Here is a 27,112-nt window from a genome sequence, read left to right on the forward strand (position 1 = left end):
GGTGCACCAAAATCTCAGAAATTACCACTAAAGAACTTATTCATGTAACCAAACACCACCTGTTCCCCCAAAAATTATTGAAATAAAACAAAATAGAACTACCATATAAACCAGCAACCCCATGATTGGGTATATATATCAAAAGGAAATAAAATCTGTATGTCAAAGAGATACCCACATTCCCATGTTTATCGTAGTACTATTTACCATAGCCAAGATAAAGAATAAGCCTAAGTATCCAACAACAGATGAATGGTTAAAGAAAATGTGGCATATATACAATAGAATACTATTCAGCCTTATTAAAAGAAGAAAATCTTGTCATTTGCAAAAATGTGGATGAACCTGGAAGACATGATGCTAAGTAAAATAAGCCAGACACAAAAAGACAAATGCTGCATAATCTCACTCATGTGTGGAATCTAAAAAAATAACGATATCACAGAAGCAGAGAGTAGAACAGTGGTTACCAGAGACTGGGAGAGGGGGAGAATAGGAAAAAGTTGGTTAATAATTCTGCTGTGCAATATAGAACACCAGAATTGATTCCTCCTACCTTAGGTTCTATATTGCACAGCAGAGTGTCTATGGTTAACAGTAAAATGTTGTATATTACAAAATGGCTAGGAGAGAGACTTTTGTATATTCTTGCCACAAAGAAATGATAAATGGATGAGGTGATGGATATACTAACTACTCTGATTGGGACATTAAACAACATATATGTGTATCAAAACATCAAATCATAACCCATAAATATGTATAGTGAGTCCTCATTTAACATTGTTGGTAAGTTTTTGAATATTGAGACTTTCAGCAAAACAAAGCACAGGAAAACAAAACTCATTTTACCATAGACTGATATAAACAAGAATTAAGTCCCCACAGCATATAGTAAGTTGTTTCATTTAAAGTCACTTTTTCCAAGAACCTATCGAAGATGTTAAATGAAGACTTACTGTGCAATTAAAATGTATTGATTAAAAATTAAATACTTTTTTTAAAAAAAGGTAAAAATATCTGATGTACTCTTCAGGAAAACAGCAAAGGATAAAGGCTCATAAAGCTATAGAAATTCAGGAAGTGTGGTTTGGTTTGGAGATAAACAAATACATCTGATACAGCAAATATATCATGGATAGAAAACACTCCAACAGACCCATACTTGCATGGATATTTAAAATGTGGCAGAGGTGGATTATGGATTAGTGGTGAATCAACAAACTTTTCAATAAATTGTGCTAGGGAAACTGGATATTCATATGGAGAAAAAGAAATAAAATTTTTCCAATTATTGGAAATATTTACTTCCAATTTGCACCATCCACAAAAAATAAACTCCAGGTGGGTAGATTAAATATGCAGTATGAAAGACACACAGTAATGTTTTCAGATGATAACATGGAAAATATCTTTATTGCTAGTGGCTAAGGAAGAGTTTTTAAAACAAGATAAAATGACACTAATTATATTAATTAGGGTAAGATTGTATAGTCACAAATAGCCAAATTTTGGTGGCTTACAGATAAAAAAAGTTTCTTTCTTTCTTTGTAACAATGAGGGAATGGTGTTTGGGTCAATTGTTAATGGGTATAAGCTGAAGACCATGCTTCTTTCTTCATCAGGTAGCTTTCCAAGGATAACCTGGGTGTGGCTGCTTCAGGCCACTAGACAAATAAAAAAGAGCATCGCAGAGCCCAAATATAATAGAAGTTTTCTAAGGGCCAGACTTAAGAAAGGCTCATATTACTTCTGTTCACATCCCACTGGAGAGAACTTAGGCACATGGTCTTGCCTAATGGCAAGGTGGTCTAGGAAACTGTAGTGTAGCTCTGCTTCCGTGAATAACAGAGAGATTTTGGTGGTCAGTGATCTACTCCACATCAATCATAAAATGAATACATATGCCTATATTAAAATAACCAGAAAATAAAGAGAGAAAAAGACTAGCCAGCATGTGAGAGAAGTTAAATAAATAATATAAAGAACATATCTGGAATATATGAAAAACTCAGAAATCAATTTAAAAACCAGAAAAACTAACGGAAAAGTGGGCATACGACTTGAACAAGCACTTTAGAAAAGAAAAAAATCCACCTCATTAGTATTCAGGAAGATACTATTGAATATCACAATGGGTTACCTATTTTTTCTTTCTCTCCCTCTTTCTATTGCTCTATCAATTAGAATAAGAGTATATATACTCAAGCTGATATATATATATACACATATATATAAAACAGTTATATATATACATATATATAAAACAGTTATATACATATATATAAAACAGTTATATATATATATATATATATATATACTCTCAGATAATATGAAGGGCTGTGAAGAGTGGGGCAGTGATAACTCTTACACTGCTAGTGGGAGTGGGAGTTTTTTATACCCACATTGGAAAACAGTTTGCCATCATGTAATGTAGTCCAAAATGGGCACACATTATGATCTAGCCATTCTCTTGCTAGGTCTAGATGCTAGGGGAGCTTTTGCACATTTACTGCAAGAGATAATATGAATGTTCATGGTAACATTGTTTGTATTGTTTTGGCTACCAAAGAAAAGCATCCCACTTGTCTATTAATAGTAGAATGGATAAATCAATATTGGAATACTATAGAACATAAAAATGAATAAATTCTAGCTACTTAGAGCAATATAAATAAACCTTTCAAACTAATGAATAAAATAGGTAAATCACAAGAAATACAACATAATTCAGGAGAATAAAGCCTACAAAGTTTTCAAAGAAAATAAGTTTAATTCAGGAATTTTATACTTATTTGTATCCATTTTGAGTATAAAAAATTGGAAACATAACTTTGAACATGGAAAGACTTATAATTTCCTTTATTATTATAAGGAACCCTGGCCATCAAAGAATTTGGAATACAACTCTCCATGATGTACTGGACTAGGGGTACTCTTAGTTATGCAAACAAAACACCTATTCTCTTTTTCTTAATTTCGGGTTACATGTATGCAAAAATTACAAAGTAGAAATGCGTAGCATATTGCTAGTTTTTAGAGTACCACATCTCATCTCAGGATAAATTACCTAAATTGGTGCTTCCAACTGAGAATGATGCAATGTTATAATGGTAGGTTCCTTAGAATATGAATGATACATATTTAACAGATTTAAGATTGTCTGATTGCTAATGTTTAATTTCCCAGTTTTGGTGGTGGCAGTCTTTTTTACAGACCTCCTTCAAAAAGACTGGTAATTCTAGTAATTTCTGACAGCTAGAAAACCTTCTAGGGAAGTAAATGCCCAAATATTCAGGAGCTGACATACAAGGATGCCTATCTAAAGTGAAGAAGGGTACAGCCACCAAGTCCTTTAGTCCTTGTTTGTCTCAAGAAAACCCTTAACTTGATCCTTACTCCTGAGCATGTGGTTTTTCCCTTGGAAATTATACTGTGCTTGGATGTTTGTTATTTGGGGTGGTATCTGATTTGTATGCAGGGAACAGGAGCAAAGATGCTAGCCTAACTTAGGGGACTTAAGGAATAATGGCCCAGGAAGATCAGTGTGGAATAAATTTTGTACTCCAAAATAGCAAAGATCTATTTAGGGAAACCGGGCTTACTCAACATATCCAGGGGGCATGAGCAAATCTAGAATTAGGAGGTGAAATTCAGAGCTGAGTGGAAGCCAAGAGGCCAGGAACAAAGTTGAGAATAAGTTGAAGAAGGCCCCGAGTGATGCTGCAAACACAGTTTGTGCCTCTATTGAAGAACAGCTACGCAGAATCATGACCTTTCAGCCTGTCATAAAGTTAAAGGCCAGAGAAGACTTCCAGGAAATTGATATTGGTGGGATATAATTATCCTGATGGGAATAGGAGAAAGCTGTTGCAAAAATTGAGACTCGCAATGATGGTGTCTTGGAATGGAGAGCTGAGAGCCTCGATGGGGAGAAGTGGTTTGACTTCAGCTATAGTTTGAAGCAGGCGATGACAGGATTTACTGATGGGTATGAGAAAGGAGAGTCCAGGAGAATTCCATTAGCTGAGACAGGAAAGATTGAGGGAAGAATATTTGAAGTGTCTGGTGGAAATTAGGGGTTTGGTTTTGAATACGTTAAGTTTAGCATGTCTGAAAAACATCTATGTGGAGATGTTTCTTTCAGCAGGAGGCTTAACAAACAACAGCTGTGGTAGCTGTTACTTTTCATCGCCTTGACATTCAGTGACATAAATCCCTGAAAGTTGGAACCTGCTAACATGTCTCAGAAGACAGAATCCTTACCCACCAAAAGCTGCTCCCATTCAGGCTTCCCTTTCTATATAAACTCTAATATTCATTCTATTTGGTTCCTTTTTTTGGCTTTGCTTCTCATCCTGAACTCAAGTGACTAATCAGGAAGCTCAAAGACCCTCTATCTCCATTGCTAATTCTGTTGGCTCATTCAGTCATTAAACATGTTTACTATGCACTTATTATAAGTGTAAAAAACAGGTCTCAATTGCCCATATAGGTGACCTCAATAATACCCCTTATATTGGCATGTCCTCCTTCTCTTTCTCGGTCTCCCAAACTCCTCACTCCCCTTTGGGGATGTAGGTCTCAGGCTCTACTTTTGTAAGCAGATAATCTGTGCCATTCAAGCAACAGTCAACAATGAACTATAATGAACTATCAAAGCCATAATGGACAGTCCCCTTCACCTGGACATGTGGGGATGGCATTAATGGCAGCCACATAGTGTGTGTCCTTGTCAATCAGATTATTGCTCGCTTTGCGTAGAGCCTCCACTGGCTTCACGTTGTACCCAGGGTTAGATCCATGACCTCCCTCCCAACAATTGCCACTCTCCCATCCACTACAATCTAGCAACACGGACCTGCCTTTGCTTTCTGCTCCTTTAATATGCCCCTCGCTCCCATCTCAGGGCCTCTAGACTTGCTGTTCCCTCTGCCTGGAATGCTTTCCCCTACATCTTTGCATAGCTGATTCATGCTTATCAAAGTCAGCTAAAATATCAGCATTTTAGAGAAATCTTCTCTGATGTCCTTTACTGAAGGCAGTGGCCTTGTTTTTCTTGTCTGTTGCTGTGTGTTCATTGCTCATCCCAGTGCCTAGGTAAGTGTATGTCACCAGATGGCCCTTGTAGCAGGTGCATTTAGAGCTCTGCTCACATCCTCTCAGCACTCACCTCTACATGCTGGAGGTGACTTTGCTGACACCTGCCACTCTCCTTGGGGCTTTTTTGACTGAAGGTACCCACTAGACTCAAGAACAGGGCAAGTCAGAAATGCCAAAGAGTTAATGCTGGAGAAGCAACTCTCAAGCATGGGGGGTTGTGTATAAATACCCTGGTTTCCTTGCCCCTTGGGCAGAGTAACTCTGAGGAATGTATTACGCACTGTCTCCAGGAGTTTTCCAGTTAGATTAAGCTCCAGGTGCCCACAGAGGTAACTTGCCTAAGAACATAATATTTATTCACTTCCTTTTTTTTTGCTACCTCATTTCCCCATTCTGCCCAGTGCTTCTTGGGATTGCCTCCCAGTGAATCAACTTGCACTTGGACCCTTTCTCACATCCCTTTGCTTCTGGAAAATCTAGCCTCAGACAACCCTCAATAAATGAATAAATGTCCAAGTATTTATATTCAAATAGTACTTACTGCCTGGAAGTCACCAGGAGTTTGATTCATAGTGTCATAGTTTTTTCCCCCCACATTACACATTCAGTCAGTATGCTTTTTAATTCTGGCTCTCACAGGGAAAGCATACAATAACATATGTTGGGTATGTTGTTTAACGTTCACAGCAAAGACTTACTATGTGCTTTTTGGTTTGAGGAGTTTTGAGTAAGTGGTGGAGACATTTTTGATGTCACCCCAAGTTCTGCTGAGCAGAAGTGATAAGAATGTCTCTCTATGAAGCTCCACCAATAGAATGCATCGAGTCAGAAAATTTCATAACCTTCCATAAACAAAGAACAAGGTCCTAAGTGAAGGGAAAACAGGAAGCGATATGAGGAGGAATTTGTTTACCATGATTTCAACCACACTGGAATTTATTTTTATCAAAATGAAACCATGGGTAAGTCAACAAGGCTGGGCAAAGCCTAGAGACTGTGAGGTCCTGGATTCCCAACCGGGACACTATGAACTCAAGGAATTCAAATACATTTTGATTTTTCTAGAAATTGCTCAATGTTTCTCAGTTGAGTCTCGGTTTCTTTTACTTTTCTTTTTGAATTTCAAAATATTTTCTTTTTGAAAACATAACATATCAAAGAGAGTTTTCAAGAACTCAGATTTAAACTTTAAAGCCAAATTTCTGTAAGGTCACCCAACATTTTTTCTTACAATGACCAACACCTGGAGTATAAATGATCCCCATCATTGTGCCTCCTTTTGTTAGCCTTGTTAGAGAAGGCAGCAGAGTTCTGAACTAGTTTCTTATTTCCTTAATGTTTAGACAGGGGACAAAGCCCTCCATATCTATAGAGGCCAGTGGTCTGGAGACCATGGACAACAAGACATTGTATCTTGGTGTCTTGTGGGAAGGAGGGAGGGTGGAGCAGTGTTGCTGACTTTTTAGCACAAGCTAAAAACCTGGATTTTCCTATAAAATTTCCCCAATTTGAATGTTTTAAAATCATTGTGTAGGCTGGGCATGGTGGTTCACACCTGTAGTCCCAGTGCTTTGAGAGGCCGAGGCAGAAGGGTGCCTTGAGCCCAAGAGTTCAAAACCAGCCTGGGCAACATAGTGAGACCTCATCTCTACAAAAAATGAACAATTTAGCTGGGTGTGGTGGCATGCACCTGTAGTCCTAGCTACTCAGGAAGCTGGGGGGAGGATCGCCTTGAGCACAGGAGGTTGAGGCTGCAGAAAGCCAATATCATGCCACTGTATTCCAGCCTGTGCAACAGAGTAAGACTCTATCTCGAAATAATAAAATAAAATAAAATAAAATAAAATCACTGTGTAAAAAAAAAGTCTCCATTTTAAAGCTTGATTTTACACTTCTATTTGAAGAACTTGAGGCTACTTTGGCACTATGATAAATGAAAGGGTTCCCCTGTAATGGAAGCACCACCAGAGATCCTGTGCTGAGATTTATTGCCTTGCTATTTAAAGAGTGGTCTCTGGCCAGCTGTATCAGTATCAGCTGGGAACTCATTAGTGACACAGACTCTCAGGCCTATGTAGATCCACTGAATCGGGCCCTGCTGTCTAACAAGCTCCCCAGAGGATTCATGTGCACGTTAAAATTTGAGAAACATTGATTGAGTTTGCCTCTTCAGGAAAAAAGAAAAAAATCAGACTCTAAATGCAGAAGCTACAATTTATGTCTCACATGGAGAGAGAGGAAAAAGAATACCGTGGAAGTCATAGACACTTATAATAGTAATAGCTAGCTAAATATTTAAAAAGTGGCCTATTAATAAGGAGGTGCATATTCTCTGTTTGGATATCCAGTTGGTTGTCTATATTCATGGCTTCTGGCATCCATGGATTCAAGGAACCACTGACTGAAAATATTTGGAAAATAAAAAGTATTTGTACTCAACATGTACAGACTTTTTTTGGTTATTATTCCCTAAATATAGTATGACAATTATTTATATAGGATTTGCATTGTATTATGTATTGTAAGTATCTAGAAATTATTTAAAGTAGGGAGGATGTGTGTAGGTTATATGCAAATACTGTTGCATTTTATATAAGGGATTTGAGCATATGCAGGTTTTGTTATCTGCAGTGGGTCTAGAGTCAATGCCCCTACAGGTAGTGAGGAACGACTACATTTAGTCAATTTGTTGAGGCATGCAATTGATTAGGGCAGCCTCTCTCAATATTTTCAGCCAAAGTCTGTATTTCCAGTAATAACAGGATTTTTATATTTGGGCTATGCTGTCAATTACGTGTATTAAGAATCTATTTTGTGCATGCTACTGTTCCGAGCACTGGGCCCAGGGATGAATAAGGCACAGCTTCTATCTCAAAGCACTTAGTATCTTGATGACAAGACATGCACAGAGCAGCCACAGAGGCATAAATAGCGGGGGGAATGCAGTACTAGGAGGCTGAGTTGGCCAAGTGCCCAATAATTGATCTTTGTCATGATCATTCAACACAATATTGTACTTACTTTTTTTGATTTGAATATTTATTTGCTTAACATCTGTCTACAATTCCACACTGAAAGCATTATGCCTGCAAGGACCAATATTAATTGAATGGTTTGCCCATTGCTTCCTTCCATATTTACATATAGCTCTCTACACAGGGAAGGGGAATGTAAAAGAAAAATTATAGGCAACTTTGCATGACATGCTTGAGTCATTTCCTGTTAATGTTTTCTTTCTCTATAAATAATATATGCAAATAAAACTAACTGAATTATTTTACAGAACCCCTGCACTTCTGAGGTTTTACACACTACTCCTCACTTCCTCCAATTCCTCTATCCCTTAACCCCAGCCCTAGGCAACTTCGAATCTATTTCCTGACCCTAGGGATGTGCCGATTCTAAACATTTAAAATAAATGGAATGATAAAATATGTGGTTCCTTGCGACTGGCTCTTTTCACTTAGCACAATGTTTTGGAAGCTCACTAAATTTTGTTTTCATTCTGCATTTCTTTGAAATAGAAAAAAAGAAACTTAGGCTAAGGAAGATACTAAAATATTACAGAAGTACAAGTGACTCCCAAAGCTTGAGCTGCATCATGCTTTTGTTTATAAATGTAGAAACACACGTGTTCCTTCTGTTTCTCTTTCAGCTGTCTTGAACCAAGTTTTTATTGGGTGTTTGGTGGGGCTTATGTGAGAACTGGATGGCCCTAGGAAAAACTGAGAAATGAATGTTTATTTTCCATGCCTCTTCTTTCCAATTTTTATAACCTCCTCTTCTCCTTAGATATCCAATATTCTAATGGTACATCTTTACCCTACAGTATTACATTCTGAAAATGAATGGCAAAGTTAGTTAAACTTGTCAAATAATGTTTTAATTCCCATAGCGGTCTTCTATTTTCCCACCTAAAGGAGAGACTAATGGTAAACATTTCAGGAAGACGGGGAAATGGGCAACTATTTTTGGTTAAGAACAATTTTCTAGACATTTATTGAGAGCTTGTCAGGTGTTAGGCAAGTGCCGTATCAAAGAGGTAAAGTAATGCCCAAGACACACAGCTATTAAGTGGTGAAAGCAGAATTTGAACGGTTCTTCCTGATTACAGAACCTCAGTGTTTAATTATTGTGGTATACAGCCTCCTCAATGCTTGTTAGTCACCCTATAAATTCCTCAGCCAACAACCATTCCATCTTGCCCTTCCTAAAGCAAACACAGTATGTATCATTTGATATTTATTCTGTCTTTTGGCATTCTTTCTAGAGAGGATGTTATCAATTCTGTAAGTTGTAGTTTCTGTTGGTCATTTAAAAATATGAAAGTCAACATTTTGTTTGTAAATTCCCTTTTCTACTTACTAGAAAACTCTAGATCTGAGTTTTCAAGATGTAGTAACCTGTATCTGTATTATATTGCATGGAGAACATAACTACTATCACTAGAGAGGGTTCAGTTCTTTAATTTGATGAAAATGTCAGGCTAAAGTGGAATGAGAACTTATTCAACTCAACAAGCATCCATTGACTTTCTAATCAAGAAATGCTAAAGGGAGTTCTTCAACTTGAAATGTAAACAGGAACATGAAGCATGAGAAAGTATAAAACTCATTGCTAATGGTAAATATATAGACAAATGTAGAATATTCTATTAGTGTAACAGTGGTGGGCAAATCACTTTTAATTCTAGTATACTAATTAAAAGATAAAAGTATTAAATATAGTAATGTTAAGAGATACACAATACAAGTAGACGTAAATTGTGCCATCAATAACGAAGTGCAAAGAGGGCATAATAAGAAGTGTAGAGTTGGATGTGATTGAATTTAAGTTGTTATCAGCTTAAAATAAACTCAACAGGGAAGACAACGGCATGGGAAACCTTTCAGTGTCTCGCTAAGTGGGTGCTAGAAAGGACTTATGGGATTTTAGCTTGTGCTGGGTGATCTTAGGAAGGGTTTAAGGAAGGAGAGCTTTGCTTTTAAGTAGAGGCTGTTGGGAAGCAATTTTATGATTTGGTACAGAGATAATTCTATGATTGGGTATCTTCATGATCCTATTTAGAAGGCAAAAGAAATGATATGAGGCTAACACTGTTAATTGGTGAAGAATCAGCAGACACTCATATTAGCCAGGATATAGGAGTATTTAGTCATTATGCTGGCTTGGACAGTATTTATGCTTTTATCTGTGCTTACATGTGTTTATGGAGTGGTCTTGTTGTTTTCTTGATCCATCATGGTCACAGAGTGGATTTATCTGATCTTGGTGTTCTGGGAAATTGTGTATGTGTGACAGGACAGAATAATGACATAGCTGGGAACACAAGGCCAGTTCCTCAACACCAAGGCTGGCTGGCAGGGGCTTTTTCTCTTTCTCACCATGCACTCAGTTTTGCAATGTCAAGAGTTGAGGAGAACTGAGTTTTATTTTAGTCCTTCAATTTATTTGCTACTAGCTGTTTAACTTGAGAAAACTCACACAGTATCAGAGCTTTAGTTTCCTTATACCCATAAGCTTTAGCTTCCTGATAATATGTTTCCTTAAATGGGAATAATAAAAACCACCTTGATGGTTTATTGAAAGGATAAAAGAAAATGTAGGTAAATCTCCCAGCTCTTCACCTTTCAGAAAATATTCCAATTTGATAAATGATTGAGGGAAGATTGTCTCCATTTTTGTACTATTAAGATGTCATTCAATGAAATTGCATATTTATTGAGGACTTCTGACATAGCAATCTGGGTGTCATGTGGCCGTGCGATAGTTACAGTCCCCAAGGTGGCCTTAGCCATGAGAGTGTATCATGGGTTCATACTGTGCGTTCTTCTCATGTGGGAGTCTGGGGCCTACCTACTTCATAGGAAGTGTGCCTCAAACGTCTCATTTCTCAAATTTCTCCCTTCAGTTCTGTACTGCCCATCTCCACCACCTAAAGGTATAAATCTATGGGTTGTTGTCTTTGTACCTTACATGTCGGTTCTGAGATTTGGATGCATATTAGAATCACCTGGAGGGTTTTAAGAACCACTGATGTCTAGATTCCACCCCCAGGGACTCTAACTCACTGATTTTGGCTGAGGGTAGTTAGTCATTGAGATTTTAAAGAGTTTTTCAGATAATTCTAACAGGCAGCAGAGTTTGAGAGCCATTGCTATAAACAGTGTTTCTCAAACTTTAATGTACTTATGAGTCATTTAGGGAATCTTGTTAAAATGCAGATTTTTTATTAAATTTAAAATGCAAAATAAAAATTCAGATTCGTAATACATTTAAAAGTTAAAATGCAGGCCTAGGAGTCTGCATTTCTGGCCAACTCCCAGATGATGTCAATGCTGCTGGTCCAAGGACCACACTTTGAGTAATAAGGCTAGATACATCTGTTCTCACTTAGCCTTGTAGAACAGTCTATAAAATTTGTAATGGTGTGTCAGGTGGGATCTTTTAATGGAATAAGCTAGAGGGAAGGAGGGAGGAATATAGTCATACGGACCTGCACTTCCACTGTCAAAAGAACACATTCAACAGTTGGAATTTGCTATATGTATGTTGAGGATTTGTTACTATAGGTGACAAGACTGTCTGTCTGTACCTATGAAGATCAAATTCTTATATTCCTCATTGTAATAAGCCTCCTAAAACAACTTCAGTTTCAAAAACAGAAAATATAGTGGGGAGGGAGATGGACAAGATAAGTTTTTATATTACATCCTATGTTTCACATTTCTACACTTCAACCTAACTATGCTGTAAAAATCCAGAGCTTGACATCCTATTCCCTGCTAAGCTCACCTAATAGGTTTTAACCAGCAAAAGGATGCCCTCACTACCTGGATAGAGCTGCAAAGGAAGCACTAGTGCTGTGTGGTGTCTCCTACTCCCTTTGTAGAGTCTTTGTAAAAGAAGTGTGGGGTAAGAGCTTTGTAATGTTTAGGTGCTGTCTGTAAGAAAGGACTTGTTTTACTTTTTAATGGAACTTGGAAGGAAATATAGAGTTGTAGGTGGCTGGATCCATTTCTAGGCTTTGCCAGTCCCCATTCTTACAAAAAAGCATTGACCCATGATGAAAAACCTTAAGGCACTTACTTGGAGATGCACATGATGATACTAGCTGTGTCCGGGTCATCTTAAGGCCGACTGCACCTTCCTCCAGCTTAAAGAATTTATAAGATGCTTCTTTGGGCATGCCTAGGAAAAGCACAGGCCTTGATTGACCAGGTTAAATGGAGGGGCCTAAGCATTACAGATAATTATGGAAGGAGCTTTAAGGAAAATAAGCTTAGTTGGTGATAAAACAATGATAAATAGAGACTACTAGCTATAAGACTATCTGTCTCTTATGACTGAGAGTTCTAGGAGGACCAGGTAAATTCAGACTTGATATGGTGAAAGGGATTGGATTTGGTTTTCCTAATAGATTCTGGAAATAAAATTAGTGACTTGGTCTTTTTTACTATCTCCTCATCTTAGTTCCTCTCCAGAAAGAAATAGGTGGGACAGAGATGTTAAAGAAGAAGAAACTGTGCTACAGAGAAGGTGGAAACTAAGACATAAGTGGAGATTAGAACTTGGCTGTTTGGCCCCAGGGCTTTTCTCACTAGACTATGATGTAGTATTTCAAGACAGCGTGAGTAATGGGCAATGAACATGGCAGACTTCTGTTGTGCAAGGAGTAACATTCGAGAAGCTTAGGTTCCAGCTGGGCATGGCTTTACTGCCTGCTAATTTTCCCTAGCTAAAAGCACAGCAATTTGTAATAGTTGAATCAGCCCTCTAATCTGAGTCAAACATCAGTTTCTTTCTTTGTATATCTGCTCCCTAGGATCACAAATGCTAGCTTTCATATGGATTTCAAGCTGGGTGAAATGACTTTTTTTGCTTGTAAAGAAGAAATGATGATGGAGATCTCATCAGGAAGTGATGCAGAAGACTGGGACAGGTGAGTAAGCACCACTGGCAGAGTTAATTCTGGCTGCCATGCAACTCCGTAGTAAGTGTCAGTAGCAAAGCTGAAGTCAAACATTGTTTACTCCTCTGCTAAGGCTCTGCAAATCAGTAAAGATACCCAAATGCACATTCCCTGCATGGTCATCAGAAACATATATTTTTTATTGACAAGGCTTAGCAGATCTTAGCCATTGACTGAAGTGTAATTTAGATGGATGAGCTATTCTGCTGAAGAGTGCTACTAGTCTTCTCTAAGCAGTAGTGCAAAACTGCAGGGGCTAGGAAAGGGCTAGATCCGTGCAAAGAAGGAAGGAAACACCTGAAGGCTCGTCATGCAAAAAGTAATTACTATGCTTAACAGGGAGTATCACCCCACTTATTTACAGTCAGGGTAATTGAAATTTCATGTTTGGCATTTCCCAAGATTTCACAGTGCAGAATCAATCTACCAAAAGCTTTCATGTATACCATATCATTTAATCAGTCAGTATCAGCTTGGTACCTAATATACACTCAATGGTTCAGTCAGACGGACTATATGGACACATACTGAAATCGCTATGAAAATGAAAATTAAAATGTTGGTCCTTTAAAAATAATACAAAGCGCTTTTTTCAGGACCCAAAATAAAATAAATAAAAACCAAAGAAAATAAAATGTTCTAAGGAGTTAAAATGGAATGGCAAGGCCTAATTCAATAATCATTAATCCCAGTGAGTTTTAGGCATCTTTAGAATCAGAATATGGTTTTCAAGAGAAATACTAGAAGGAAGGCTAATATTTGAAAAGTGAGATGATTGAAGTAGCCCTGGCAGAGGCAGGGATGGGACTATATCCTAGCATCTTCTCCCCTTCATCTTCACCTTCTTCTCCTACGTACTCTGTTTCCTTTTGTGCATATAGTTCAGCACCATAAGGACCTCTTGATTCTGTGTATGACTTGCAAAGCAGTTTGGGAATGTCTATTTTGGCTTGATTCTTCCATTTAACAAATTGGTAAACTGAGACACAGACTTTGTTTAAAATGACAGGACAAGTTAACAATAGAACCCAGAACAGAGCTCAGGTCTTTAACGCCCAGCCCTGAGAGTCCACGCCCCATTCCAGGTGACTTCCCCTGAAAAAATAGACCAAGGAATAAGAAGCTATATTCCTGGCTGGGCGCAGTGGCTCACGCCTGTATTCCCAGCACTTTGGGAGGCCAAGGTGGGTGGATCACCTGAGGTCAGGAGTTCAAGACTGGCCTGGCCAACGTGATGAAACCCCGTCTCTACTAAAAATATAAAAATTAGCCAGGCTTAGTGCTGAGTGCCTGTAATCCCAGTTACTTGGGAAGCTGAGGCAGGAGAATCACTTGAACCCAGGAGGCGGAGGTTGCAGTGAGCCAAGATTGCACCATTGCACTCCAGCCTGGGCAATAAGAGTAAAACTCTGTCTCAAAAAAAAAAAAAAAAAAAAGGGAATAACTCTTAAGGACTAACCAAATCCTTAAGTTCACTTTGTGTATGGCTCTACATTGATTTCGCCTTGTTAGATGTCTATCTGATTCAAGGACTGCTCTTGATCATGTACCTAATACTTCTCCTCACTTGGAAGTTGATAGAGTACATGATTGTTCTTTGATGTTGTGATTTAACATTTTCTTCCTCTGTCATCTGACTGTCCAAAGTCTCCATTTTAGATTGTAACTCTTGGATGGTTGGCAGAGTGTCTTGCCGTCTAGCAGTTTCTCTTTGTCTCATATACATTTTGGAGTCAGGGTGCTTTTTGAGCCTGATGGTAATGATTCTAACCTGACATGCCATCCACTGGGTCTGACTCATGAAGACACAGGAGCTGGGCTGTAACATTTCACCAGGTTTTGTGGGGTGGGGTAAAGGAAAGAAGGGATGGGAGGATGACTACTGGAATGCAACTTTTACTCCTCTCCTACCTCATCTTGTTGATGTCACAGCCTGGAAAATGCTGCGCCTTGCATTATTTTTGAACATATAATTTGTATGCCTTTCATGTGTATCTTGATGAAAAAAAGTTTGCGCTCCATCCTTGCACTGGAGGTTTTTTGCTATGGCCCACTGGTGTTTAGCTGGGAAATGAAGTATACAAAGAACCTAATGGATTTGGGCAATTCCTTTTATAGGAGACATAAAAACAAGGTGAGTATATCTGGGCAGTAAATCCTAAAGTGTCATTTAGCCCCCTGCCACCAACTTAAATCAATTCCTCTATCCAAACAGGCATAATTTCCTATTATTTTAGCGTTTATCTTCTCATAGTCTTTTTCATACCCATTGCCAATATCCTGATCCTTACTCAATGCAGTAAGTCTCATAACTGGTTTCCCCATGTTTAATATTTTGAATCTAATCTATTTTTCAATTTGTTATTTGAATATTGTTATAAATACAAATTGAATTCCAAGTATGAATAACCAGAGAATATAATAAAGAATGATCTCTAATTAGAGATTCTGAATTATTATTATCTAAGCCCCTAAAGTAAACCATAGATTTAAAAAGATTTTTATAGTACTGATATTTTCTCTATTTTGTTATGTGTAAATGTAATAAAAATTTGTATTGAAAATAATAACCCAAGTTCTTATGAAGAACACATGATGGTGAAGAAAGGACCCAACAATGATGTCATTTTTTTAACATTATCAACACTTTGTGGCCATTTTAAAGCCATGTTTGCAAGTAAGTAAGTGTATGCCCCATGGACTCCATTCTTTTCCCAAAAGAGCCTGTGGACTGGGTGAGAACCTCTCATGCCATGGGGAAGAAGCCTTCTTTCATTTCTCTGTCATGCAAGAATGAAAGATGTGAGCCTTACAAATGAGGCTGCTCTGTGTGTGGTGGGGGGATGGGTGGTTCTCAGTGATTCTTTCATTTTTCATCAAGTCCTAGACCTCAGTCTTCACCTCTGGTCCCAGGCCCTTTGTTCCCCTCACCTCAGTCTCAGAAATGGTCACATTCTACAGTTCTTGATGATGAGCTTTCTCTGGAGCAATGGGGGTACCTGCCAAACCCTTTCTTCTCCAATGAAACCTGTGTGTCCAAGACAAGGAAACCTCACACACTGCTTTGTGAACTAGGCAAGAAGGGAATAGGTGAGCAGACGCTGTAGCAAAGTGACTCTGCCCTGGTGTGAGATGGTGGGAAAGGGGGTAGTCTGAGCCTGGGCTTAGCTTTAACTCTGAGGGTAAAGGCCTGCACCCCAGGCACACACAGCAGTCATCTGTTCTCTCTTCTGTGTATTTACTTCTTGGAGTATGGTTGGATTTTACTGAATGTGAAAATCTGGTGATTATTAATTTGAAGAAATCTTCGGCTTAGACCAGCAAAAGAGATGTGAGATATGAGCATTACAAATCAAAGGTTTAATGCTTAGCCTGAAGTTTTCTGTGAGAACTATGAGAACTTTGACATGTACAAAGTATCCACAGACAAAGGGGGGAAGAAGCTAAGTCCAAGTGGAGCTCTGGAAGTTTCTGTTTCTAGCCTCCGGCTGGCTTCTGTAGACGATAAGATGTGAGACATCATTTCTTTCTCCCAATGTAGGCCTTAGCTATAGAGTTCATTTATTTATCTTATATTTATTTTTAATTTCCCACTCCATGTAGCATGCAGTGTATACATATTCTCCTCAACTTAAGATGGGGTTACATCCTGATAAACTCATCATAAATTGAAAATGTGGTAAGTAAAAAATGCATGCTGGGTTCAGTGGCTCACACCTGTAATCTGACTTTTGGAGGCTGAGGCTGGAGGATTGCTTGAGCCCAGGAATTTGAGACTGCAATGAGCTAACTTTGTGCCACTGCACTCCAGCCTGGGCCACAGAGAAAGGCTGTCTCTTAAAAAATTAAAAATGAAAAAAAAATTAAAAAGAATGCATTTGATGTATCATAGCCTAACCTACCTTAAACATGCTCAGAACACTTACATTAGCCTATAGCTGGGCAAAATAATCTAGCACAAAGCCTATTGTATAATAAAGTGTTGGACATCTTATGTCAGGGGTCCCCAAGTCCTCAGGCCATGGAGGTACTGGTCCATGGCCTTTTAGGAATGGGCCACAAAACAGGAGGTGAGTGGCAGGCGAGAGAGTGAAGTTTCATCTGTATTTACAGAGGCTTCCCATAGCTCACATTACTGCCTGAGTCAGCCTTCTGTCAGATCAGCGGCTGACAGGACTGATTTTCATCGCGGCACAAATCCTATTGTGAACTGCACATGCCAGGGAACTCTATTAGATTCTCATAGAAGCACAAACCTTATTGTGAACTGCTCACGTGAGGAATCCAGGTTGTGCAGTCCTTATGAGAATCTAATGCCTGATGATCTGTCACTGTCTCCCCTAAAATAAATCATAGATTTAAAATGGTGGAACCATCTGGTTGCAGGAAAACAAGATCAGGGCTTCCACTGATTCTACATTATGGTGAATTATATAATTATATCATTACATATTATTTTACAATGTAACAATAATAGAAATAAAGTGCACAATAAATGTAATGTGCTTGAATCATACCCCAAACTACCCCCCCCATCACGCCCCCTGGTTCATGGAAAAATTGTCTTCTACAAAACCTGTCCCTGGTGTCAGAAAGGTGGGGGCCTGCTGTCTTATGTAATTTATTGAGTACTCTGCTGAAAATGAAAGCAGATTGGTTGTATGGGCATGATTGTGAAGTTGAAAAATCATAAGTCAAATCATCGTAAGGTGGGGGCCGTCTGCATTCTGGTAGAAATAAGTAAATGCTAATCATACTTGACTTTTCGGAGGGGGCTGGCATGAGAGAAAAAGCAAAAGAGAAAGAGAGACAGGAGTTAATATAATACCTGTTATTTGAACAAACTAATTTATCATAAGAAATAGTAATTAAGGTAAAATGGAACAAAGTTACTCAACTTCAAAAAAACCAGTTTTAATTACAGGTATTAGTTCCTAAAATTATCCTATCAGAAAAAAAAACAGATATGAAAAATGTGAAGTGCTTGGAGTTTTAGAGTTTTCATTAATTTTAAACTAATATTTTAATTTGAGAATCCATTGACTACCTACCACAAAATATTAAAAGAATATCCTACTGATACTTCCTCTGATTCCATTTCCCTTCATCATCTAAATTCTTGTGAATTATATTTTAGAGTCAAGGTTTTGAACACTAATATTCTCGTCTTTATAAATTCTCATTCTACTTTTTTTTGTTTGTTTTGTTTTTGTTCCTATGCATTAACTTCCTAGGCTGTAAATTTGGTTTGGAATGGTACAAGTCTCATATGGAAGTTTGTAAGGGTAAAATCAATTATTCTCTATAAATCACTCACAACAGTACCTGGCACTGTTAGCCATTTGTACTTTTTCTGGTATAAATTACCAAACTCATGTGTAAGGTGTGGCCAGGTGCTACGGTGAAATCATTATCAGAGCCACTTCACTCTCAAATTTTATATTTTTGAACTTAAATCTCTTTCTTTCCAAGTTAGCACTCATCTTCCTCTTTCTTAAGAAAGTCTGTTTGAACTCACTATGATCCTTTAGAAAACCAGCTATGGTTCCAGGCCATTGTGGGTGACCTACATTCCTTTGTTTAATTGAGCAGATATTGATGGACTCATACTCTGTTGAACATATATGCTATCTGCCCCATATTTTGTAATTTTCTTTATTATATCAAAAGCCACAGCCACCTCTTTTTGATTGAGATGAGTGTTTCTGATTTACATTTTCATTCATTTATTTATTCAACAATCTCTTATTAGGCATCTACTATGTACAAAAAATCACTTTTAAAACACTGTAGGAACTGTAATGAAGAATAAAATTTTGTCTTATTCTTCCAGGATCTTATGAAAAGAGTGGACAAGGTAGTTTTGTAAACAACTCACTGGAATGCAAGGCAGAATGAAATATTGTAGCTTTCTCAGGAAGATAGAAACTCTAAGTGTTGTTGAAACTAAAAGGAGCAATCTGGGAGAAGATAGAACCAGGAATTAGAGAGACATTTGGGAACAGACCCAGATCCAGTAATGGGGATCATCAGCCAGGCATATTGTAACACATTCTATGGCTATACTCAGTGAAGACTCAAAATACACATGGAATGAGCTGAACACAAAAGGAAGGTCATTATATGGCACTTCATGCATGCAAAGTATCTTCTCACATCAATGAATGTAGCAATACTTCTTTAAGAGAGTTCTCCACAGAACTGAGGTTGGCTTCAGATCTTCATGTACTGGAAATTCAGTATGGGCCTCAACAGGGAGCCAAGATGATGTCTTGATTGTAGGGTCCAAGTGGAAGATCAACTGTTAAACCTGAAACAGCAAATTCTACCTAAAATTTAATTCCAAGAGTTTTATAGAGTACTTTATATTCCCACGAAGCCTCCAGAATCTGGAGCAAGACTAGCTGGCAGCTCAGGAGGAGGCAGCCTCAGCTAGCAAAAGAAAGAGTGTTGGAGGGTTGGGGCCCAGGAGAGTCAATATAATGAATCTCTTTGCTTGTTTCCAGTTCCCTGTCTATTAGCTCCTATATTCACTGTCTGGCAGGTAGGTTGTACTTTTGGATTAAGTTCTTCTTTTGAACCTTATCTGAATTCTGTTTGCTCAGGTTTCCAAATTGCTCTGGGTGACATCTGCTTGTCACCAGTAAAACCAAAAGGACAGCAGGGTAGATTGCCTTGCACAGGGCAGACAGGTAATTGCAGCTTTAATTTTGTTTTGTTTTTGGAAGGATCCAGGTGTCCAACCTCTTTATCGCACAAAAGAACCTTAATAAATGTGGGAGTGTTGGCAGACAAGATGGCCCAGTGGGCAGTCTGCCCATCAGATGTGTTGGCCTTCTGCTATTGAAATAGTACTTCCCATGGAAGCATCACACATTAGGAATTCTCTGCGGGTCCAAGCACCCCAACAGCTTCCAAGCTAGGAGCACAATTAGAGACATGGAGACTTCTAAGCAGCCAAGAGATACATTTCACCCTGGAAATTCAGACCTCAGCAGAGAATACTCAGGCCGTGTGAACGTAAATCATTCCCCTGAAAAGTCTTTCTTCTTGGGAAACAAAATTCCCCAGAGTTGGAATCTGTTGGATGGTTGTTAGGCGTGTCTCTGACTTTGAAGAACTGACCACTTTAGAAATCATGCAAATGTCGAATAAAAGCTAGGTTATCTAGAATCTGGCCTTAACTGTCTTCCCTTTCAAAACTGAGCTGCTTTGCTGCACACATGCACAAATTGGAGTCAGATGTGGGAAAAGCAGGGCTCAATCAAAAGTGGAATAGACCAAGGCTTGGATTTAGCCTGAGCAGCCGTCATGGGAGGCTGTCTGGGGAGGTTCCACAAGATGAGGAAGGAAGTCAGTGAGAATCAGGGGCAACTGGCAGTAGGCAAAGGCTGGGGCCTCAGAAGGTGGACAGAGACCAGAAAACGGAAAGGTGATAGGTCTACTGTCCACAAGGGCTGGAGTCTGTTGTAGAACTATAATTCCTAGAAACACTAGGGGATGGTGCTGGAGGCACCAACCAACCCTAGGACTCAGAGATGGGGGCTAGAGAAAGTTCCATTTACTAAAATTTTGGAATAAGGGTAACCAGGTGTATGTCAGGTAGTGTTTTTTTTATATAACAAGAAAGAACTGCTAAAAAAAAAAAAAGACATCTTAGAGTATGCAGCTAGCTAGATCCAACCATGAACTCTTACAGAACAGCCTTGATTATTGGATTCTGGCAAGTGGGTCTATTTCCAGGGCACTGGAAATAGATTGGCTCAGACCTACTGTCCTGAGATGTGGCAGGGTCATGGGTAAAAGCTTAGGGAGACTTCACTTTAGTGAAGAGCTTTATTCGATGAAGAATATTTGCCTCTTTTCCTCCCTTTCTGCCTTCTAAAATAAGCAGGCACAAGCTCCTTTGATAAGGTAGAAATGGTTTGGAAGGAACAGGTGGACTTAGCTCTGGATAAGTCAGGGGACTAGCTGAAACTGGATACGGGTGTCAAATAAAAGATTTCTGGAACTTGGGCTTAATCAGGGCCTGCCGGTGCAGCCTCAGTGAAAACAAAATAGTAGGAATCCAAAGATGAAGTAGACTAGAGGATCAGCAAGGGCTCCAAAGAAAGAGTATTTGGTGAATCTATGGTCAGGCTTTAGTGGTTCAGAGAAGAATGGCACAGTATTTCGATACTCAGAGGAGACAGACAAATCTGGAGAGATGGGGACAAAGCAAATCTAGATGTCCATGTTTCTATGGAAGCAGGTCTCTGAAGGCTTCCCCGATTCTAGCAATATCCACCTATTGAGTATCTATCACACATGAGTGCAGATGTTGGGTATCTTGTCACATTAGTGCATCAGTTTACCAGACATGGATCCACTCAGTCAGCGAGGCTATGGCCTAAGCTTTTACCCATGACCCTGCCACATCTCAGGACAGTAGGTCTGAGCCAATCTATTTCTAGTGCCCTGGAAATAGACCCACTTGCCAGAATCCAAGAATCAAGGCTGTTTTGTAAGAGTCCATGGTTGGATAGTGAGGATGGGGGACAGATATAATTATGTGTACAATTCAGTTTGGAAGTTAAAACTAGAGTACAATTGGGGTTTTATTGTATTCTTCTGGCAAGCTACCAGTATTCTCAGGCATTCCACTCCATTTCCTTCAATTTGATTTGATTCCATACCATTCCACTCCCCTCCACCCCACTTCACTCCATCCCATTCCATGTGATTCCATTCCAATGTAGTTTTTATTCATGGCTAGAACTGTGCAAATGGAATAGTTCAATGACAAATAGACATGCTATTGGCTCACAAGGAGTTCCATAAAGTATGTTTCATGAGGGAATAATCTTGTGAAGTGCTCTTCAAGGAAGAGAGCTCCATCTTATTCTCTTATGGAGAATCACATCATTATTTAAAAATGTATCCAAACTTTGTCATAAATACATTAGTTTACTTTTTAACTTGAATTACCCTAAGATATTTGGCTGAAGTCAAGTTTTTGTTTTGTTTTGTTGTTGTTTTTTATATACTTATTGATAGCCTGTCAAATTATTTTAGGGGATCCAGTCAGATTGGCACATGTGGTGGCTGGTTGTGTATTTGAAGGCTGGCCCTCAAATTTAAATGTCCAGACAGACTGAAAAGAGGAAATGCTTTTAGTACAAGCTGGATGCCACTGGAGTTTTATGGATATTGAAGTGCTGGGGTGGGGCTTGATCATGGAAATAGGCTTTGGTTCCAGGACTAGCTCAAGAAATGTCATTAATGTCTGGGTGGGAAAGCACAGGAGGGAGCAGATGCTTTTTTTCCTTGTTGCTTGGCTTTAAATTTTAAGGTTTACCAACTGGATAGTGTAATTGTTCTCAGGGTTTTTTTTTTTTTTTTAATCACAGAACATATGTTAAAAGACATTCACATGAGAACTCATGTCTATGGCTGTACCCAAAGGCTTATGCTAATCCCACTCAGGATGCTGGCTCCTCTACTCTGGGCAGAATCTTTAGTCACTGAATGTTTGAAGACACTGGAGCACAGATCTGGCCTTAATCTTGCTGTGTCTAGATTGGGAACATGAAGTCCAGTAGCTCTACAAAGCATTGCTGAAGTTCCTCGTAGGAATTTGGTTATTTTGATGCCTAGTGTATTGTCAAATTCAGCACTGAGAGGCCTTTTCTGCATCACAGGCTCCTTGCACCCCAAACAGTGATTTCTTTCTTTTTCATTTTTTTTCCTATTTGTAAAACAATATGACTGGGTCTAATATTCCAGATAAATGTGCAGCAGTGAGGTGACAGGGAAATTGAGGCAGGTATGGACATACAATTGTCTTGATAAAAGGGCAGCAGTTGGAGCTAATGGTAGAGGGAGGCATGAAACAGAAATGAGAACAGAGCATGAAGCCTGTTTTTTCAGCCAGAAGCAGGGTCTAGAAGAAATCCTGTTCTCAGCCAAAAGACCTGGTGTCAGGTCATGAAGAACCAGCTGTGAGGACTGAGTTTTAAATTGGTTTCAAGTTTTCTGAAAGAGAGCTGAAGCTGAGATCCTGAGCACAGCACCACTGAAATTAAAACAGTGGCCGGTACTTGGAGAAAAGTAACAGACAAGCAGTAAGACTGGTGATACTTACCGCAGAACTGGAGCCTTTTTTTTTTTTTTTTTTTTTTTGAGATGAAATCTTGCTCTTTTCCCCCAGGCTGGAGTGCAATGGTGTTATCTTGGCTCACTGCAACCTCCACCTCCCGGGTTCAAGCAATTCTCCTGCCTCAGCCTCCTCAGTAGCTGGAATTACAGGCACCTGCCACCAAACCTGGCTAATTTTTGTATTTTTAGTAGAGATGGGGTTTCACCATATTGGCCAGGCTGGTCTCAAACTCCTGACCTCAGGTGATCCACCCACCTCGGCCTCCCAAAGTGCTGGGATTACAGGCTTGAGCCACCCCGCCTGGCCAGAACTAGAGCCTCTTGTACGCAAAAAGCCAATGGCCAGAATTGGGCCTGGGCAATCCTGGTTGAAAGCTCAACTTTGAGATAGGTTCTATGGCTACAGCTGAGAAACTTGCGGTAGAAGGAGGGTGATGTCATCAGTTTATACTAAGCTGAGTGCTCAGTGGTTACCTTTGCAGTTGGTTAGCGTTAGTAATCAATATAACGACACAATTAGAATTACGTGAGTGTGTTTGAAGACGTCATCTATGAATATTCTTGATTCTATTGATAACATAATTTAAAAAATATTCCAGGACTCCCAAGGAAAATTTAAAAAGCATGAGCAAATATCAAACAGTATCAGTTTCACAGTGTGATGTGATACTGTTCACGATATTTGTCATGTTGCTAGATATACTACAGCATTATGTCCATTATCCCATTTCTATTTCATTGAGTTTTTCAAAATTTCAATTATTTTCTAATTCCAAAAAAATTAAAAAAGTTTTTCCTCCATCTTTTTTTCTCTTTCTCATAAACAAAATGCACTCACATTTTCATTCTTATTCTATTTGCATTTTTCCCTCCCTCCCTCCCTTTATTCCTTTCTTATCTTTTTGTCCCCCTTAAATATTGATTCTTCTGGAAAGGGCCTCTAACAATGTTTTATTTAAGCCATTTGGCATTTCTGCATCACAGGATTCTTGTATCCAAAACAGTGATGTCTTTCTTTTTATTTTTATTTTTCTGTTTTCTTTTTTTAAATAAAATTGTGTACAATTTTTTTCCCTTTTCTATGAGGTAGGTAGCATGGGTGGTGTTTCCCTACAGATAAAGAAACTGAGGAGTAGAGGCAAGCAAAGATGTATCTAAAGCCACAGGAGTGGTTTCTGTGAGATTTAAGATTGCAATGCAATTGAATGGTTCTCTTCTCATAGTTCTCTGCAGTACTTGGAAGTCAGGATGTGTGAAAGATTTCCTATGGAGCGTTTTCAAAGTATCAAAAACCACAGATTCTCTGATGTCTGGTAAAATTTGGGTAACTAGGACTTTTTCTTGCACACTCAATGTTGAGAACCTCCTCCCCCAAAGCATATCTTATTGTCCTCATTTATTGCAGTCGGGTAACACATTGTCAAATTCACCTTCTTAAGCACACAGCACCAGCTTTGCCACACAGATAAGAATGATCCTGGGAGATAGAGTTTCAAATCAGACTTGTGGGAAGCAGATGTTAACTGTCACCTGCCAAGGGAACGGGAGGACCCTGACACTCTTTGATATATTTGGAGGTGACAAAAAATGACACTTTAACTCTGTAGCTCTTCTAGGAAATATATCTGAATACTAACGCGAGATAGAGGCCATCAGATTGAGATTATGAGTGCCCACTGTCACTCCTTATAAAGTAGTTTAATGAGCCTTGTTACATAGTATAGTAAACATATTGAAACTACCTGAACTCTAACTGTATTATTTTATTTCACAATTTGGAGATAAAGAAGGTATGTTAGAGCCTGGTTAATGCCTGCAGTAACTTGAGTAGTTTGTGCACATCACATATAATTTTTTGTTGAGTACTTTGTTCATTTTGTGAGCGAGATGGTATCGAGTTTCTATCCATCACACATAGGCATTTACCTTGGGCTAGAGCTACAGTTCTTATATTTGATTCTCAGTACAGCAGGAAAGCAAACATTCTTGCATAGATTACCATCCCCTATTTTTTAAGGCAAAGAGCAAACTAGAGAATGAATCTCCCACCAAAAGTGAGGTGACGATAGGGATTCTAGAAACCATCTTCTCAGGAAAGAGGAAGGGGTCTTCAGGATTTGGCTGTGTACCAGCCTCAAGAGAAAAGGTTAACATCAGTGCTCGGGTCAGGGATGATCTTCAGAAGTTAAGTGGCTATCTCGGTTTGGGTTTCTTAAAAGTAGCCCTTGAGACAAGAATTTGAGTTCAAATATTTATTTGGGAGGTGATGCCAGGAAGGATGAGAGTAGGGAAGTAAGACCGGAAAGCCAATAAAGCGAGCATTTATCAGTGAGTTACAATGCTGGGCAATGGGGTTCACTCCTGCTAGGGACCTCTGAATTGTTCAACCCAGGGGCAAAGAAGCTGGAATATTTGACTCCCACTTACCCCTTATTGCACCCTCAGGCAGAAAGATGCACATGTTGTTGCATGTTTGAGAACTGAGGAAGCTCCAGGTGCCCTCTGGGGTGGGCTAAAGATATCTGTTATGACCGAGATGTCCTCAGGGCTTCTTAGACTCTAATCTTGGATCTGCCTTTATATGCTGGGCAGACTGTTTAGCTCAGTGCAGAGTCGAGGGAGGTGAGAAACCCAATTTGTTCAGTTATTTGTGTACTGTGGATGATACCCATTATTAATAAATGATTTTGGTGTTGGATGGTTTTGTATATATTAGTTTGTTTTTTTAAAGAAAACCCTTGAGCTTATTTAATACTTTAAAATTGGTTTGTACGTTTGGAAGAGTATAGTGTGTGTTGTGTGTGTGTCTATTTGTGTACTTGACAGTATGCACAAACCTTAGTTACTGAAGGAGAATCAGTTGGACATTCAGTGCATATATGATATGAAACATCATGCTTATGGTGCATGTGTGAATGTCCTTAAGAGGAAATGGCAAATGTCTTGATTAGAAAATGGCCTTTCTTCTCAATGTGATATGTGTAGTATGAAATATTTTCTTGAAATAGATCTGAGGTCAGGATAGCTGCTGAGTGGAAACCATGTGCTTATCTTGGACCCTTTAAAAAAACCCTCTTTCCTATTGAGTGGTCTGTGTGTTAAAATTAGGAATAGAAAAGTTGACCACACCAAAGGCCTCGCTGTGTTGTGGAAATCTGAGGCCTTTGGTAAGAGTCACAAAGAGTGAGAGCCAGTGTGGACAACTGTGTTAGAGTCAACCTCTATTTTCATATGACCTGAGGTAGGGCAGATTCCCAGCAGAGCCTAAGCTTGTGAAGGGCGAGTGAGCATAATGCTGAAAGCAACAGCCCTATTATTTAGGGTGAGTAACTTAAAAAGCCTGTGTGTCAAAACTGGGCAGAGTTTTTAAAAAAATCGTTGAAATATCTGAATAAATCAGCTATCCACTTTTTCAAATGACCCGTAGGAAAAAAAATGAACTGATTATGTTTCACTATTTATCATCATCTTTCTAGTTTGGCTGGGTGGCAGCCTGATGATATTTAAACTGTGTTGGCATAAAGGCAACTCATAGTTTTCTTGCCACTTGGGTACATTTTCAGTGGGCTTGGGGGAGGTTGAACTTTAGTAAATACACAGTTTCAACAGCTGTATTGTCTGAGGGTATTAAAATGTGTAGGCCAGGTGTGGCGGCTCATGCCTGTAATCCCAGCAGTCTGGGAGGCTGAGGCAGGTGGATCACTTGAGATCAGGAGTTCCAGCAGCCTGGCCAACATGGTGAAACCTCATCTCTACTAAAAAACAATACAAAAATTAGCCAGGCATGGCAGTGCACACCTGTAATCCCAGCTACTTGGGAGGCTGAGGCAGAAGAATCACTTGAACCCAGGAGGTGGAGGGTGCAGTGAGCATAGATGGTGCCACTGCACTCCAGCCTGG

Source organism: Pan paniscus, chromosome 21 (genome assembly GCF_029289425.2).
Source record: "Pan paniscus chromosome 21, NHGRI_mPanPan1-v2.0_pri, whole genome shotgun sequence".
NCBI lineage: Eukaryota > Metazoa > Chordata > Mammalia > Primates > Hominidae > Pan > Pan paniscus.